The following is a 6,630-nucleotide window of genomic DNA, read 5'->3' on the forward strand; positions in this document are numbered from 1 at the left end:
AAAAAAATCTCATATAGATGCAATTTGTTTATTTTGATCTATGTTTTTTCCAAGCAAAGGTTTGCTTTTACATGCCCAAAATTATTGTTGCGCAGTGATAATAAAGTAATGCTACACCTTGGGGACAGGGAAACGGGAGAGTGACGCAGTACGCCTCTTCCTTTGGTTGCATTTTTAGCCCAACATTCTCCCTTAACTCAGTTGATGAAAAGTAATCCTTTGACATTAATAGAGAACAGTACATTCACACGCTACTGTAATATCGAGTAGAGATGGTTCTTTTGTTATTTCAAAGTAATTCGATCCCCTCCTGTATGACTTGTCATTCTGGAATTACAAGGGTGTTTTGACATTGTCGGCAGTACTAATTGTGAAACTTGACAGTATCCGTTACATAAACTTGTTATGTTAGTTTGCTTTTGTTAGCACTCCAGCTTTGACTTTTTTTTTAACAGCTTTCTTTCATTCACAATTGGCTCAGCACATGTGGGATTTATCTGTGGAGTCCTGTATCACATTCAAAGTAATTATTATTTGGGCGATGCCCATTGCAGTTTTTGTTTTCTACTGGGCCGCTTCACTGAACCAACTGTTACATTGTAGCTCAAGACAACCTCCACAGTAATTACTAAATAAGAATGAGCTATCAGTTCATGTGTCCTGGACAGATTTTCCCAAGTGATTCTGCAGTGTATTGCTCCTTAAAGCCACAAACTTGCTTCTCTAATATTCCATCTTTCCTTAAATAGAAATTGTTTCTCCCATTAGGCAGATCATCCACATTCTTTGATCACCATTATTTATTAGCTGAGGTTTTTCATGTCTTTTTCAAAGCTCGTTATATGTAGCCATAAAACACCTCCTGAATTTTTTACAAGTCACAACTGTCCCCACACAACTACCACATCCACTTATCCCAAAATCATTCAGTGGTTAAATGTCAGAGTTGTCTATGCCATTAAGGCCAGCATGTTTGAAGGAAGGACACCCTTGCATGCCCTCTCCCTCCTCCTCCTTTGTCTCTTCTTATTTCTCTCCCGTCTCCTTCCTCTCTCCCCTTAGCTCCCTCATCATCCACCCCCCATCCCCCCACCCAACCAAGGCAGGTTTGAGGGCTGATGTGCAGACCTTGTCACTCAGATTAGGGCCACATTGTCAGCTCAGGGCCCTTCTCTCTCTAGATGCGTGTCCCAAATCTTTCTTCCTACTGTCACTCTCATCCTGCGGCCAGAGAAGACCTTATAAAGCAACATTCCTTTTAATCCACTTCTGTCAATTCCAACATTGTCACTCAAATCACTGTTCGGAAGAATAGAGAGAGGCCGAGTTAGTGGTGTCCCTTCCAGCGAGGACTGTGCTTTTTGGCCCAAGCTTGGCTGACGTGTCAACAACTAGCAAATTGGATTTTGATTGAGGTATTTTGAGTTATGATTATTTTGGGGTGTTTTTGCTCACAAATGACAAGCTTTTCAGAGGGCTGATATACACAGGGAATGACAAAGTAGAAGCAGCACCGGTGATCCAAAGACAACAAAAAAGAGAATTACCACCCTCTTTACTTTTAAGAATGACTAAGAAATTCTTATCTTTAAAATTCTTCAGATATTAATACTCATTGTGTTTTGCCAAATAATAAAGGCCAAATCAAAAGTCATGGTTTTATTTTCAACTCTGTTTTCTGCATGAAATGAGTTTTTGGAAAGACATGATATATCCACCACATCGTCTTCGTCACTCCTTATCATGCTGTAAAAGAGTCCCAGTACCATAGTTATCATCCGACCACATCTTGACTCACTGCCACAGTTTAATTGTCAAGTCGTATGTAATTGCTATACAACAGTTCTGTGGTGTTGGATTTTTTGTGCTTCTCACAAAACTCAACTTTTGCACTTTTTTTCTCATGATGAGTGACAATGATTCAGCAGTGTGTCATAAAACCATACAAGATGGCGGACAGTTTCTTTACTGGTATTGGTGTTGGAAGAAAAACACCCAAGTCTCTAGCCTTAGTGCCACATCATAGCGAAACAACAGACGCTATTGGTCTGGGTGAGTTGACAGTTTCATACCCTATGTCTTCCTCATCCTCGACCCTGCATGAAGCTCTCAAGGCATCCTGGTGCCTTTCTATAGCCAGCACCGCTGTGCTATAATACAGCATGTGGCAACTAGTTGTAGCCTCCAACCAGGTGCTGTGTTTATTAAAACCCGCTATGAGTCAGGAGTTTCAAGATGACTTTCCTCTTAACTGCTACTTGCAGTAAAGTAAAATGTTTTCCCACACACTGACACTGTATTGTAGTGGTGTCATAATGACCATGTGTCATGGGATTTAATCGTGCATAAAGCACTCAATGCCATTGCCGGGATTTAAGAAGAAGTAAGTTAAAGCCAGTTCTGCTTTTTCTTTTGCAAGGGTTGCGGTAGAGGAAATACATTGCATTTAACATAATGTATGCATAAATCTTAGCTGTTTGTTTGTTGCATAATATAACTCTTTATATGAATTTTTCATGTCTCTTATCCTCAGGTACAGTAAATGAATGACCAACACCAGGTGCAAAGAATGAGGATCAAAAAGCCAAATTAGGGTTTTCATGATGTATGTATGTGTATTTATCAGCCGGTGTTGTGAATTTGAAAAGATATGCTATATTTAAACGTCTGTAGTTATCTGCTTTGTGAAAAATATAGCATCATCAAAGTACGCAAAAAACGGGTGAATTTTTCAGTGTCCTTCCAGCTCAGAGAATGAAAGAGTGATTCGGTAGAAGAGGGGGAGAGTTAGAAGCCTCTCCCCTCACACAGAAGACTTGTTCCCTCTGCATCTTTAAGCAGACTGTCAACCCTGGTCACCATCAGGTCTGTGCTCGCCCCAGTGAACATTCAACGCTGTCGGTGAGTTTCAGCTAAATTGAAAAAACCATCGACCGTTGATTGTACCCTGTGGCCAGCCTTTGTCACATATGTGTCTCACAAAAGAAGGAAAAAATGTACACAGGCATGGCCGATGACGTCTTGAAAAATCACTTAATCGATCCCTTTACAAACTAACAAAAAAATACTTTGAAACCACAGCAAAGGTCACAATCAACATTCATTGCTGTCGGTGGGTTTAACTGTGTGGAAGAGCTCACTGAACGATGAATGCAACTGTGTCCCAGATTTCATCCGATCGTCACAAGGAATAGCTTCACGATATGCTGATGATGGCATTATTTATTTCTCTGCCTGTGCCCCCCGGGCCCCCTTCGCCTCCCACCAACAACAGTCACAGTGTGAATTGACAGGCAGTTCAGATTGCATCTTGATCACGCTTGCTGAGGCGTAGGGGTCGGAGTCTGGCAACAGAAGAGGGGGAAGAAGAAAAACGATGCAAAAAGTAGATGGAATAAAATGACCTTTAAAGAAAAATACACAGAGTATATGGCTAAGATTGCATCTAGGGTCCATAAAAATGTATTTGTTGTAAATATTACATGGAAAATACAGCAGCAATATAAATAGATCAGTTTCAAAATAGTCAGTGACCTTTTTGGAGAAAAACCTATGTCATTAAAGGTCATACGTTTATCTGGATCTTTAAGATAAGACCAGCTAAACCACTCAATGTAAATCTAAATATATTAATATGACAATTTTTGTATGAAGTCTATTTGGTAAAACAGATGCTTTACCAGCTTTCAAATGGTAGATGATTCTTACCATAAGCTATTTACAGAAGGTGGAATGAAATAAAAACTTGCTTTTCATGTATGTCTTACAAGTTTTTCTATCTGGCAAACCATTCAAGAACCATTAGATACAGAACTTAACATTTAGTTTAATACTGCATGCTATTTGATTTGTTGTATTTTATTAAATAAAGTCACCATTTCAGCCCTCAATGATGTTGTATGAGCTTTCTTTGTTCAACAGTTCTTTAGTTTGGTTCAAGGAGATGTGAAAGTGATGAGGTTGGATGTAAGAGTCAAAGCCCTGTCCTGTAAACATTCATAAATCTGCATCATGCTGCATACCACTGATCTAGTGCTTATCCAAATATTACATATCAATGGTAGTGCTGACTGGTAGGAATCTACTTTCTTTAGTAACATTTTTCATCTATCATTACTTTGGACTTTTTATATCAGGTGAATACAATGGGTCTTACTCACTTCACATTTTAAAGCAAGAAATATTTTTAAACAATTTATATAAAAAGTAGTCGGATGGGATTTATATTGATTCATTACATTTACAGTTACTAGAGGATATTGTGATACTTAAATATACTGTACATTAATAAAATGCAGTAATGCAAGTGGTCCTATGATAAGGTTCTTAACTTTTTATAGAAATTACTTTTGGTTCCACGGATTATTACATACAGTAAATAACACAACCACAGAAAGCTTTCAGAACAGATGGCACAGAAACTGAAAATGAACTGCAGCTGACAATGATAACCCCCACAAAACTGTTATGAACATGCAATCAACAAAAATGCAAACAAATCCGATTTTGTTTTTCTCGCGTCCTGTTGGCCTACATTCACTTAGGCCTCAACGTAGGCTACACTGCTGTAGTGTTATTTTATGATTCATATTTCTTTTGTCATTTAAGGTTAAATGGCATTTCATTTCTATTAAAATCTAAGAAGAGGAATATATTGTAAAATAAATATGGAATTGTTTTAATGAAGCTGCTTATCCAGCTTGCCCTTTTGAGATCACATTTAGCAAAATACAATTTGAGACATTGTATAAGTCAAGTAAACTTGAATAATTTGCATCTACATGAGAACAATTTATTCCATACTATGTCTCTACAAATGATAACAGTGGAAGTAAAGTTTGTGCCTTCGTATTTACCTGATGATGTATACTGGTAAATGTGAAGGATTAAAGTATGATGATAAAAACAACCATAGACAATCGTTTCCTAGCATACTCTCCTAGCTGACTGACTTTCCCAGTCTGCTAGGAGAGTGTGCTTGTTTCTGCAGTCTTCTGTTCCATCTCATCATGAAAGTACTTGCACGGTATTTCAATGGAAAGCTGAACAGAGCTGATTCTGTATCATAACCACTGCTTGACCAGCAGAGATGAGGAACAGTACAACTGGAAAATCCCTTAAGTGACTAAGGTTTCATTTAGACCTTGCAATGTAGTTAAGAATAATAATACTACTTTATGCCTACATTACACAATATTCCAATTAAAGGTCCAAATTGTAAAATGTGTGGATGGGAGATAAAATACTCAGATAAAATAAGACCTGCTCAGTCTAGTAATTTAATGTCTCACCGAGCCACAGGGCTGACATTAGACAAAGGGAAATTCATTGTGTAAACCACAATGATGCCTGTAAGAAAACATTGGCTGACCACTAACAAAAACCTGCAGATCTACAAAACAGAATGAGTCACGATAACAGTAATTGAAATACCATTGTTCCTAAATAAGGATGTGCATCATTGCTTTGCATCCTTGCAAAGGGCTGTATTACACACTAAATGCTAAAAAGTTTTTTTTTGTAGAATCGAGGCAACTGAAGCCCTTGTTTGCAAAATGGTAAACAAGTTTTTAAATAAAGTTGTGAAAATGAAATTTAGTTTGTCAAAGAAGGGGCATTAAACCTAAACACAACATACAGCTCTTGGTGAATTAACGGTTTGCAGTATCAACACCAAACATGATTATTAATGAATCATAGTGGATTAAGGCCTAATTAGGCCTGCCCGATTTGGGGAAAAATATCAATCATGACTTCTTTAGCTTTTGATATCACGATTCTCGGCCAAAAATTTTTTCTCACAAAGTGTAATGTTTATTGCACACATGAACCACGACAAAACAAAACAAACTGCCAGTACCACACATAGTTCTGTTTTGGCACCTATAGCACATTGCGCATCACCACAAACCTGTAGACAATGAAGAGAAGGGAGAGTATGCAGCGCAAAGGAGCGCTTTAAAATCTTTTTTATACAGTCTATGTTTAAAACTCACAGAAGAAAGTAGAAGCATTTGTGATGCAGTCAACTCGTAAAATTAAATGAGAGTCAAAGTCATTAAAAAAGGAAGACCAGTTATTGCATGAAGAGAACTCTAGACCAAAGAACATTAATTACTTCCTTTGTCCACTAGAGGGACACCAAAGGACAAGACATGAAAGAAAAAAAGGTCACACAGTTCTTCAGGTTTATGCTATTTGTATTTTGCTTTTTGCTACATTTACATAAATGCACAATACAGGGGCACTAAAATACAGCAGTGACAGTAGACGTTAACGATCATAATAAAAACATTACAGTCTACAGAAAAGATTACGTGTACACGTGATGAATTCATTCCGATTCATTTTTGACAATCGGGAAAACATATCAAACACACAACCCTGAACAACAATGAATGGGCATTATATTTAAAGCTAAAGAAATAATCTAAAAAGTGTCTAAACACCTAAACGCTGTATTATTAATGGTTATTAATGGTTTGTTATTTAATTGCAACTAAATAATTAAAAGAAAATGGTACAGATAAGTGATATGATCTCATGGTTTGGGAGGAATGTAAAAAAAAAAAAATCAATATGTATTATTAAGGCCTTTTGTGTGAAATAAAGAATACAGTGGCAAGACAA

Source organism: Etheostoma cragini, chromosome 9 (assembly GCF_013103735.1).
Source record: "Etheostoma cragini isolate CJK2018 chromosome 9, CSU_Ecrag_1.0, whole genome shotgun sequence".
Lineage (NCBI taxonomy): Eukaryota > Metazoa > Chordata > Actinopteri > Perciformes > Percidae > Etheostoma > Etheostoma cragini.